Genomic DNA, 12,236 nt, shown 5'->3' with positions numbered 1-12,236 from the left:
GACATTTAAAGAACAAGTGACAACTGTCAAAGAAATATATATTTACACCATTTATGTTTTTGTAATCTAATATGTGCCATTATTGTGGTTCTCATCGCTGTTCTGATTGGTGGTACCTGGGGATAGATCTGGTTCTTGTTGTTGATTGTCGTCGTCTGTGGTTGTCTCAAGAGCTGTTATGTCGTCATAGTTTTTGATTAGTTTTTTGGTGCCTTTCTCTGTTGTTTTGGCAAATATGCGACCATCGGATGTCCAGTATGCGAAAATTTTATGGTTATACTTGAGATCGGATAACTTTTGTGTAAGACCAGTTCTATACTGTGTTAAGTTTTCTGTTATGAATATGCCATCTGCATCACCCTTTAAGGCTTTTTTGTTGGTATAAACTTTGCTTCTTGTACGATATGATAGAAATCTTACTATAACCTGGGATTTACCGTTTTTTACCTTCCCTATAACATGACTACGCCCTATATCGTTCACAGTTAGATTCAGGCCAAGTTTGGAATTACAGACTTGTAATATATAAATATCAGTGTTAATAGGGTGAGGAATTTTACCGGTACGGGGATCGATAGGCACGCGGATATTATGAAAACGCAAACTTGTTCGGCGTGAATATTGTTCTTGGTTTTCTAATCTGGTTTCAAGTTCTACAATTCTTTTGAAGAGAGTGCCAACTTCTGTATCAATTTCATTAACAATTGTGGTGTTACTTTTTACATCCTCGTTGACTTTTTCGACATTAGAATATAATCTACTAATTCTAATATTGTCAGTGTCAAGTCTTTTACCATGTTGTTCGACTAATTCAGCTATCGGTTTTACTTGCTGATCAACACATTTTTTAACCTCCTCTTCAATCATTGAGGAAAAAGATTCACCTATTTTTTCAGCAAGAATGGGTACAATTTTATTAATAACATCAGGGCTAGACAGGGCCTCTAAGACTTTATCTGCAATACTTTTCCTTGGTGCAGGTATTTTTTTTTCCATTTCTCTAAGATCACCCACTGAGTTGCGACGTCTTATTTGACGTGTTGTTTGCTTTTGTGTTCCTGGGAGAAGCTCTGGACTTAATAGTTCTTTTCGTTTGTTTGATGGTTTAGTTGTAGGAGTGTTAAGAGACATTACAGGTTGTGAACTACAAATCAATGGTTCAGAGTTAAGTTCATTGTTTTGATCCGTGGGGGCAGCCATGTTGTTTGTCCTTTGTCCTTGAATGTTGACAAAGGAAAGTCTCGATAAGTAAACAAAAAATTATAATTTGGCTGTAAATGTTTGTGTAAATCATACAAGATTCACTCTGTTGTCAGTGTATTCAGTTTTGACCCGTTATATTTTAGTTATCCATCGTATTGTCCCATTCCACAAGAGAGATTTTTTAAACGTCCATCTATATTAGCGCATGCCCATCTTGTGAGCAGTAACCCTCTATCAAGAAAATCATGATAGGAAATGCAAGCACGGGAATATCGTATCAATTGAGAGATATATATCCCGTATGCAGGTGCTGCTGGAATGTTGCTACTTAGAAATGGAAAGTTCACAATTGGAAAGCTGAAATCATCTCTTTTGTCGTAAAGTTTTGTCTTCAACCGACCCTCATTGTCAATTTCTAGATGTAAGTCAAGATATGAAGCTGACTTAACTGTATCTGTAGTATCCTTTATCTCCAATTCGATGGGATAGATGCGTTCCACATAGTCACCAAATTTTGAATTGTTTAGTGAAAGAACGTCATCTATATAGCGGAAAGTAGAGTTAAAGGATATTGCTAACTTCTTATCTTTCTTCCTAAGAAGTTCCTGCATGAAGTCAGCCTCATAATAATAAAGAAACAAGTCAGCAAGTAGAGGGGCACAGTTTGTTCCCATTGGTATGCCGACAGTCTGTTGAAAAACACGTCCTCCGAACGTAACAAATATGTTGTCAATCAAGAAATCAAGCATCTTGATAATATCGGTTTCAGAGAATTTTTTGTTTGAATCAGAGTGATTCTTTACAAAGTAGGATTTATCCCTCCCTAAGACAAGATACTTGTATCTACGTTGGCCATTCTTTTTTATGAAGCAAAGTAATACCAACTCTTTTAATTTGTCTTTAAGTTTGGAATGTGGAATACTTGTGTAAAGAGTAGAGAAGTCAAATGTTTTAATACTGTTACAAGATGAAAGAGAGTTAGATTGTATGTACTCTAAAAGATCTTTGGAATTTTTAAGTATCCACATCTGATTCACGCCACCTCTAGAATAGGCAGTTTCAGAATAACTTTGAAGCCCGTCTTTGATTGCTGATAAAATGGATGTTAATAATTTAGAAAGAGGTTTTGTGGAGCACTTGGAAGACCCAGCAATATACCGCTGTTTGTAAGGACACTTATGTAGTTTAGGTATCCAATACAGTGATGGAAGATCCAGTTCTTCATCTTTGGTTGAAATACCAAAGGAACAAAGAACAGACCTATGATTATCCAGGATTTCCTCTTTGGTAAGTGTCGTGAGGGTATATGTTGAGTTTCCAAGTGAATTGTCTATACCTAATTCGTTTATCAAGCAATTAATGTAATGACTTTTACAGACAAAAACGATGTTATTTGGGGCTTTGTCTGCGGGGACAACAACATATTTATCATGGAGGTCGGATAGGTGTTTAGCAACATTTGGGTCTTTAAAAATTGACGTAGCATGGGCATTGATGGACCCATTCAGTTTCTTAATTCTGATTTGTATTATTTCTACCTGTTCGAAAACCGTTCTGTTCATCACATAAAATTTCATTTTCATTAAGCCATTTATTCAAACGCTTATTCAAAATGTCAGCAAAAATTTTACATGGGATAGATAAAATAGTTATACCTCTATATGACATATAGGATCGAATTTACAACCACTATCATTTTTTGGAATAGGATTAATAATTCCATTTAACCATAAATCAGGCACTTTACCATTTTGAAAGCAGAACGAAATAAGTTTAAATAACAGGTCTATACATATGCTATTGCGTAAACTTTCCGCAGGAATATAGTCAAAACCGACGGCTTTATTCAATTTAGTCCTATTTACAGCGTCAATGACATCTTGTCTCGTAACAGGGCAGTTCAAAGTGTCACAGTTCCTAGTCGGGAAAACATGATTGTTTCCCTTTACCCAGTCTAAATGATTGTTATCAAAGTTGCCATTATCACCAGAATTAAATAGTTTTTCATAATCTGTTTTCCATTTGTCCAGGACAACATCAACATCACTACTAAAGCCTTCATCTGTTTTTACTTTGAATGGAATGTTTTGGCGACGTTCATTCGCAATACCAATATTACCAATGCATTTCCAAAAGTCCCGAGTGTTATTACTTTGAAACAGTTTAGACAGATTATCAGATTAGTGCAGTTTTTGCATTTCAACCACTGCTTTTCTTTAATACACACTTTATTCCATAACGAGGTAAGTTCTTCAGTCCAATATGGTTTTCGAAGCGATTTCTTCCTTTTATTCGAACTTGGTCCTGTTGGGGTCTTCAGTACGGGAACTGTGTCTTTCATCTCTTTTTCTATTAAAGTAACAAACTCTGTATATGCACTATTAATGTCTTTATTAGTGACTAGTTCGTTTTCAATTTTGACAATAGTATCTTGAATATGTTTATTGTTATTTAGAAAGTTCAATGGGAAGCGTTTCAAATTACCTCGGTCTATCTGTATTTGGTGCTTGTCTCGTATCGCATGCAATGTCTTTCTTTACGTTTACAGTCCAAACTATTGGTCCATGGTCCGGTATGGACTTTTCAAAGTTCAAACCAGTATCGACTATAAGATTAGACATTAAATACACGTCACAGCTTGTACACATGTCTAACTGTTCATGAGGTGCAAAGACATAGTCAACAACTGACCGTCCACGCTTTGATACACAAGTGAAGTCGTTATTTCCATCAGCACGACCATTTAGCATACACAAGGTACAACATTCCCCATTTCCATTCGCAATTTTATCTCAAGTAATGTATTTGCCTTTAAAAGTCTTTTTTTTTGAAATTTTTAATTTCCATTTTCATCAGCTATGATAAGACTAGTTTTTTTTTAGAAAAGCTATTACTTGTTTACTATTTACTATAAATATTGCCAATTGTAGCTATATATATATACAGAGACATATGTGACCCGCCAATGGCATTTGCAGGCTTATGGAGATAGAACGTCATTGAAAAATTATAAACATGATAAATATCGAGATTCAATGAAATACGTTTTTGTGAAGAATAGATAAACACTTTCCTTGGCTTCTTTTTTGCTGACGCCGAACTATACATCATATATAAGTTTTGAAGAAGTTTTACTTTATAGTTTGAAGTGAAAAATATTTGAATCTACATTTTAAATTGATACCAAAAAAAAATCAAATTTCTGCTCTATAGATTTCCTTTCATCAATGAAATCTGAAATATATCCCTAACACATGCACCTTATAAAATGCATATAAGAGAACACCTACTTATAAACTGTTACGCGTCGCATACTACAATGTAAGTATAGAGACATGCATAATAAATCTAAATTAAAAAAAGGAATTCTTAAAGCTTACTTTGACAAATTTTAAACTAACTTCATTTCAACAAGTTTAAATTACATGTTCTAAAATACAGCTACAAAAAAAAAATGCTTTGCTTTATAAATTTTCTTTCATAAATGGAGTCTGAAATATATCCATAATAAATGCACCGTATCAAATGCATATATGAGAACACCTACTTATAACTGTTACGCGTCGTATACTATGTTTAGAGACATGCATGATAGATCTAAATTAAAAGATGAAATTTTTATAGGGGAAATGCCTTTTTTTTCGGCCTAACTTTTTTAGATTTTCGAATGGATGGCTATTTTCTTACATACGGAGAAAAACAAAAAACTAACATAATATCCAGGATTGCATAGTAAATCCATACACGTATAGAAACTCATATGTCACCATCCTTGTTTTTGAAATAAATGGCTTCAAAGTTGATCGATAGGCCTAGAATTTGACCAAAAACGTGTGACGTTATAGTGTACGGAATATAACGTTATTCCTTCTCAGAGAAATGGAGAAAAAAGTATGTGTCGGGATCTGAATGAGTACATTTTATTTTCATTTCCCCTGTCGACTGTCGTAAAGTTCCTAGTAATGCAATATAAAATTCTACTGAATCAGATATAATTTTATTTCGTCCTGCACATGGAATTTCACTCATATGAATTAATATTAATATCGTCTGATTTTCACATCAAACGAGCATATACTTGAAACTTGCGTGAACAGGTTCCATGTGAATCTTATGATAATAGTTCATGAATAAATCACCGGAATTTTGTACACATAAATATTTGAAATAAAATTATTTAAATAATATCTTTGTTCTAAAATTTGATTAAAACCATTAAAAATACCTTCAGATTTTTGTTAAGTTTACGTGAAAATTAAATGAAACATTTCACGTGAGATTCATCCGAATTACTGATTTTTAACTCCATCACATTAGACAATGGTGGTATCATCACTGCATCCCGTGATGCAGAAATATAGTATTTAAAAAAAAATGATTCATTTAACAGTTTTTTAATTGCTCGGTTTGATAGTTGTTTAACGTTCAGTGGCAAATAGTTCATGCATGTTCGGGACGATACAATACAATTTTGAAAACAGTTGTTTATAAAAGACACATTTGATGCACCAGTCAAAAAAGATTAAACATTCTGTTATTTGTGAAAATTATGAGAAAAATTAATAATCCTGATAAAATACACATTCCAAAAAATAAAATAACAAAACTCAAAGAAAAATTCAAAACGAAAAAATCCCTTATCAAATGACGAAATCAAAAGCTGAAAAACATCAAAAGAATGATAAACAGCTGTCATATTCTTGACTTGGTACATACAATACATGTAGTATAGTGTACTCTGCGTGGTGTAAATGTGTTACTTGTTTGCTCAGCAAGTCGGACAAACCTTGCAAACTGTTAACCCGAATAATTCAGTCGTTATATTCCGCTTACTACATTAAGTAAGTAGGAGATATCGATTACGGGGAGGGACTGAATTATTCGGGTTAGCAAACTGTATGCAAAATTTCACAAGTTTCAAAATTCTGTCATTTGTGAAAAATTATTTACATAACAAATCTTGAGATCATATATGCATTCTTTATATAAGTAAAACAACTGCGAAATTTAAAAGTTCCAGCTTGAAATTCAACCTGTATCAGATGTAAGCCGGAGTCTGTACTCTGTGTGCCTTTGTATTTTATCAAAATGCCTAATCCAGCAACCTGTCATGAAACAAAAAAGAAAATCCAGACGATATGCGCACCTATAATATGAGTAGTAACACCAGGTACATAGTTTTAAAGCTGAAGCAAAACGACTGTAGTCCTAAATAATTAGCCGAATTAACCCTATATATACTAAGTGCGGGATTAACGGTCGAACGGACAAATGTTAAACAATATGATGATACGTGCTCTATAAGAAATTTGGGGACAATGCATATTTTGGAATATGCAGTTCATATAATGGAGTGGTAATTTGGAGATCTGAAATGTATTAATACATGTATGTAAGAAGGCTAGCATTTCCGTCATTTCGTCTTTGGTGGAAAGTTGATTAATTGGAAATTTTACCGCATCTCCTTATATTTCATTATGGTTTGAATTTTCTAGAGAAGAGCAAAAGTTTTAAGACTTAAACTAATATTTACCAAGAGACTGAAATGTTACTGTGACAATTATACTATACATACTCAAAATTTTCCAACGTTTACTAAAACTACAAATAAGAAATGTAAAGATGCTATTCCAATTAGCATTAGTCACGATTTTCTTGATGTCTTCAAGGTGTTGATGTAGTTTAATTAATGCCCAGCTGTTGCTATCTTATAAATTGCATATCACATATCTCCATTTATCATTCTATCAGCCAACTTTTGTACAAATAACATGTACATGTACACACATTTTTTTTTATGTGTACTTGTACTTTTACAAATAAAGTCTCATGTTACCCCACTTCCATAATGAGCAAGCGGTAACGTAGATATTCAGTTTTGCGTAACTATTCAATTTTGGTCTTCCTCGCGGACTGCGTTTAAACTTTGTCGATTTTTTTGAAAAAATTAGAGGCAATGATTTAAATTTTAACAACTAAAGTTCCAAGTGACGGGTGTAAATTTTAGGATTGATTGCTTTAATTATTGGTTGGTTAGCGTCCAGTGGAAAATATTTCATGCATGCATGTTCAGGACGAGAACAAGTTAACAATAAATACAATAGGTAGGTTTTGCAATAGAGGCAGGGCATCAGCGATGATGGTCGGGAAAATTTTAACTGACGCTATACATGTATATATATACTTGTATACTTTTTCTAAAAACTAATTTTAAAGAAAGAAACTTTCCGGGCCTTTCCCGACGCCTAGTATGCGAGCAATATGGCCCTCAGAGCCCTAAAAGGTAACTTTGTTAATTTTCTTTCAGTCGTTTTATCTCCCAACTTGTACATGTACATTATTTCCAACTCAAAACTCTAAGAAAAAAAAAACACCGAATACCCATGCAAGCGTAAATTAACACGAATGTAAAATCAAAATGATTTCAAGATCTAGCTTTTTTACAGTCTCTTGCCGTTTGAATAATAAAAAGTTGGTCGTTTGCATATAAATTTCGAGAAAAAAATTATAACGGAATCAGGGAACACGGAGCCGGAACCGATTGACTACAGCCAGCCCGAACTATCAACTTGCGTTTGTAGACGCAAGTGGATACTCGGGGCTGGCTGTATTCAGACTGTAACGGAACCTGAATTTTGTTATTTTATTTCTGCCGAATCAAGTGCCCATGTATTTCTCAGCCTTCGTTAACTTCACTGTAAAACAGCGTTTAGATTTAAAAAAATTCTAATGCTTCATTCCGATGTTGCTGTCCGTCCTGAGTAGACCTGGTTTATACGATTACAAAGCTGGCACTGTATTTTAAAATATTTCCAAAACTATATCGAATTAACTCTATACAGACCAATGAATTTCAGAGACTGTTTACACATGGAACACAGGAAAAGTTATTCGGCTAAATAACCACTTTTTTACATTCCATACAAACAAACTATTTTCAACGTCTGCTTGTATTGTGCTTTTCCCCCTAATTATATCCGTATTCTCATCCAAATAAATTCAATTTTGTCCAAGCGGTGTTTTTGATGACCATTTTAAAACGAATTAATAGTTGTAAAATTCCCCGCTTTTTTTTCACACATCATCCTAAGCTTCTATAAATAAGATTTCTACTTTCAAAACAAAATTTCATGGGGATACGGCGTGAATCATGAATAAGTACTTATTGCAAAAATAAACCAAGGTTTACTTTTATAAATTGTTATTTGGATGGAGAGTTGTCTCATTGGCACTCACACCACATCTTCCTATATCTATACCAAGAATAAAAATAAAGTGATAAAACTGTGTCTGTTATGCATAAGAACATATATATATAGAGAAAGTGTGCAGATGCTTAAATATCAAAGAAACAGCATATTTAAAAAGTAAAGTAATACTTTTTAAAGATTAACAATGAGCAGAATGATTGCCGGAAAACGATAAAAAAATCTATGTCAAATAACCGCTACGTATTGCATCAAAACTCTCTGCACTCTGCATCTAGGGAAAGTTACCGTTAAAAATGTCACACAAAACCCGCTGCATTGACTTATATACATGATATATATGTGAACGTTATTCGATAACGTCAGGAACGATAACTCATGGCGTAACGTCATTCGGTATCGTACGCGTGTTACCTTAAAAAAAAGGAATTCTTAAAGCTTACTTTGACAAATTTTAAACTAACTTCATTTCAACAAGTTTAAATTACATGTTCTAAAATAGAGCTAAGAATTATTTGTATTGTAGTAAATTTAAGTCTTTGAAATTTTATTCAAATACGCTATTGAACATTACTATAAAGAGCAAATAAATACAATAATTTTGTATTTTATAAATTAGTGCCTTCAATAAATAAAAGCCGCCATAGAACAGTCTCATTTTCATACCGATATTCGAAATGACTCGTTTCATTGCTATTACAACAAATATGTCATAATAACACGACAGAGAGTTTTGTTTCGGAACATTCTAGATAAATATACAAAAGACAAATTTTAGACAATGTACCCTCCTAAGACTGGAAGTGGCTAGTCACATATAGTTAACGGCGTTTTTCTCACAATGACGTTCTACCTCCATAAGCCTGGATATGTCGTGGCTGGTCACATATAATACAAGTATTTATATGTCTCTGATATATATAAATATATAATTATTAATGGGTAAATACCATATATCTTATATAGAGAGTTCTCATGACAAAATGAAATAAAAAAAATTGTTTATGTTGTTGCTATTATGTAGTGGTCATTTAAATTTCTGGAAATTCTGCGACATTTTTTAAGGCCACACCAATATGATTCCTTGTTTGACGGACCCGCCCGCACCTATTTTTTTCAAAACAGATTTTTTTTATTTCTTTTTATATTCCCGCTTCCCGCATCCGGAAATGTAATCATGTCCATTTCCCGCATTTTTGTAAATATTATAAAAAGATATCAACATTTGTTTTTAAAATCACAGTCTAACCTGTATATTACGATTTTAAACATAAATACACTCATCAAAGATACCAGGATTAAATTTAGTATATACGCCAGACGCGCGTTTCGTCTTCAAAAGACTCATCAGTGACGCTCGAATCCAAAAAAGTTAAAAAGGCCAAATAATGTACGAAGTTGACGAGCATTGAGAACAAAAATTCCTAAACTGATGTTTTGCCAAATACAGCTAAGCACCCCACCACACTGTAAATATCTGTGAGAATATTTGTTTCAGCATGAAACCTATTTATCCAAAGTGGGAGTGCTCCTTTATAAATTTATGACAGCGGAAATACCCGTAAAGAACACAGGTACTTGTGGAAAGGATACCCTTTGGGTGCCCCTGAGTGGGAATATCCCGAATGACCCCCCATGGAGTTTAATTTTGATTTATTTTTTATTAAACGTTTATTTAAAATGTTTTCACTGGGAATATATGTCGAAGTTACTGACACACAGCATTTGAGATTTTTGCCCAGTCGACTGGCAAAATTCTCAAATGCTGTTTGTCAGTAACTTCGACATATATTCCCAGTGAAAATTTTTAAATAAACGTGTAATAAAAAATAAATCATAATTAAACTCCATGGGGGGTCATTCGGGATATTCCCACTCAGGGGCACCCAAAGGGTATCCTGTCCACAAGTACCTGTGGTAAAGAACAAAAAAATGGTTTCTTTCCCTCTTACTTATATTCTCTATAAAAAATGTTCGTTTTTAGAATAAAGTGCAAAGAACTTCTGAAGGATTTGCCTTCAACTGCAATTATATTGTATGCTGGCGAAACAAAACTATCCATAGCCGCTGCATGTTTATGCACCTGTCCTGATTGATTCGGGGGCTGGTCGTTCAGCAGTTATCGTTTGTTGATGTTGTTCATTGGTATTTTCCTGTTTGGATATATAAATCACATTGTTGGTTTTCCTGTTCGAATTGTGTACGCTAATAATTTGGGGGTCCTTTATAGCTTGACGTTTGGTCTGTATCAAAGCCCTGTGTAAAAGTCCGTACTTTGACCTGTGTTTGTTATTATCATTAATTATCAGGTTGAGAACAACCCTCCCTGAGACAAGGGGTCATTTTACTGATGCAGAAAAGAAAAAAGAAATACCAAGGATTTGTATAGTTCTCCTCTACAAAACCTTTGAAAACTTAGAATTTTGTACTCAAAAAGAGGAGAGTTACATCATATTTTAACAACTTTTTCTAAAAGAGGGGTCCACTTATTTTGAATAATATTAAACTGTTAAAGTAAATGTGTTAACATGGTTAAAGTCCAGGAATATTACAAAATTCTTGGACATGTTTTGACCATTTAATACCAGATAGATATATAGTTCTTTGAGAAAATATGAGCCCTTTTGTACAAACAAATATATTATAACTTATATTGATCCCTCATAAAACATGTAAGGGATTATATTTATAACATTAAGGGGTTGCCCCTAAACTGATTATGACTTGGATGGAGAATTGTCTCATTGTCAGTGACACATACATAAACCATATTTAATTATTTCTCGGTGAACAGGGAAAAAATTCTTCAGAAATTAAAGAAATGTCAAAGTACAAGTGATAAATCAAGTTTTAATATTGTCAAAACCTACTATTTTATGTTTACAAAAAAAAATTATAATCGCTCGCCTTTACTTTTCAAGCTTCGCCTCAAAAAATTTCAAATTAAATTTTTTTTATTAAAATTTTCAAATTGCTCGCTCGCCCCAAATTTTGGAGTCCAAAAATCCGTAGAACAAGAAATTAAATTGGTGTGGCCCAAGTAAAAATAGCTTTCTGAAATGTGATCTGTGTAAGATATCTAGGTCAATATGCAAAACAGTAATTCAGTGAATCAATATTTCACATCCTGGAACAGTATATCTAATATATTTTCCTGCTCACATCAAGGGTAAGTACACACATTAATTTTGTATTTTGTTCATATATATACATACAATTTTTCATGATATGAAATGATAATGATATTTGTATTGAATTTATCACTTGATTGATCATGTATTGTATTCTATATCTACTCTAAAATATATACACTATAACATAAATGATTTACGCAGTTGGAAAGCAGGTCACGGTTTGACCCCAAGTCTATCAGCGACAATAGAGTCACAGGACCGTGAAACTTCAGTAAAACTACGGATGAGACTTAACTCATTTTCACTCACTAAATACCACTGTCGTAATGAAACTTATTGATCCAAATAATCCTGAATATACATAGTTTTTACTCGTCAAAACTTACACATCAAATTAAAGTCCTTTATTCTTTATTTTATCTTCAAACTTTACGTTTGTGTGAAAGTTGTCTAGTCTCCTGATCGAAAAATTAAAATTTTTTCGTGGAAACTTAAAATGATGGGCTGGATTTAAATCTAATAAAGCATCTCATTCAGACAAACACTCGATATGATTATCTAGGCAATAGAATCTTGGATACGCAAACGTCAAGTTATTTTCAAATATGAAGCGCTGTGTTTTTATGTGCAAGTGGTTATCTCCCCTTAAATAATATCAGTTCAAAAATAAACAAGTTGCTTTCTTTAAAAA

General features: G+C 33.2%; 1 protein-coding gene across 4 annotated transcripts in view; it reads left to right on the top strand.

Annotated features, from left to right (window-relative positions):
- The window catches only part of LOC143048594 (uncharacterized), a 148,557-nt gene that overhangs the window by 66,512 nt on the left and 69,809 nt on the right, over positions 1 to 12,236 (top strand). The window contains exon 1 of one of the 4 annotated variants that reach the window (XM_076222364.1): positions 11,502 to 11,580. The exons of the other annotated variants lie outside the window; for them this stretch is intronic. The gene's annotated coding sequence lies outside the window, so the exon portion shown is untranslated. Of the gene's footprint in view, positions 1 to 11,501; positions 11,581 to 12,236 lie in introns of those variants that run through there. 4 annotated transcript variants of the gene reach the window in all.

The sequence above is a fragment of the Mytilus galloprovincialis genome, chromosome 10, assembly GCF_965363235.1.
Source record: "Mytilus galloprovincialis chromosome 10, xbMytGall1.hap1.1, whole genome shotgun sequence".
NCBI lineage: Eukaryota > Metazoa > Mollusca > Bivalvia > Mytilida > Mytilidae > Mytilus > Mytilus galloprovincialis.
This window is presented reverse-complemented; position numbering and strand designations above follow the sequence as displayed.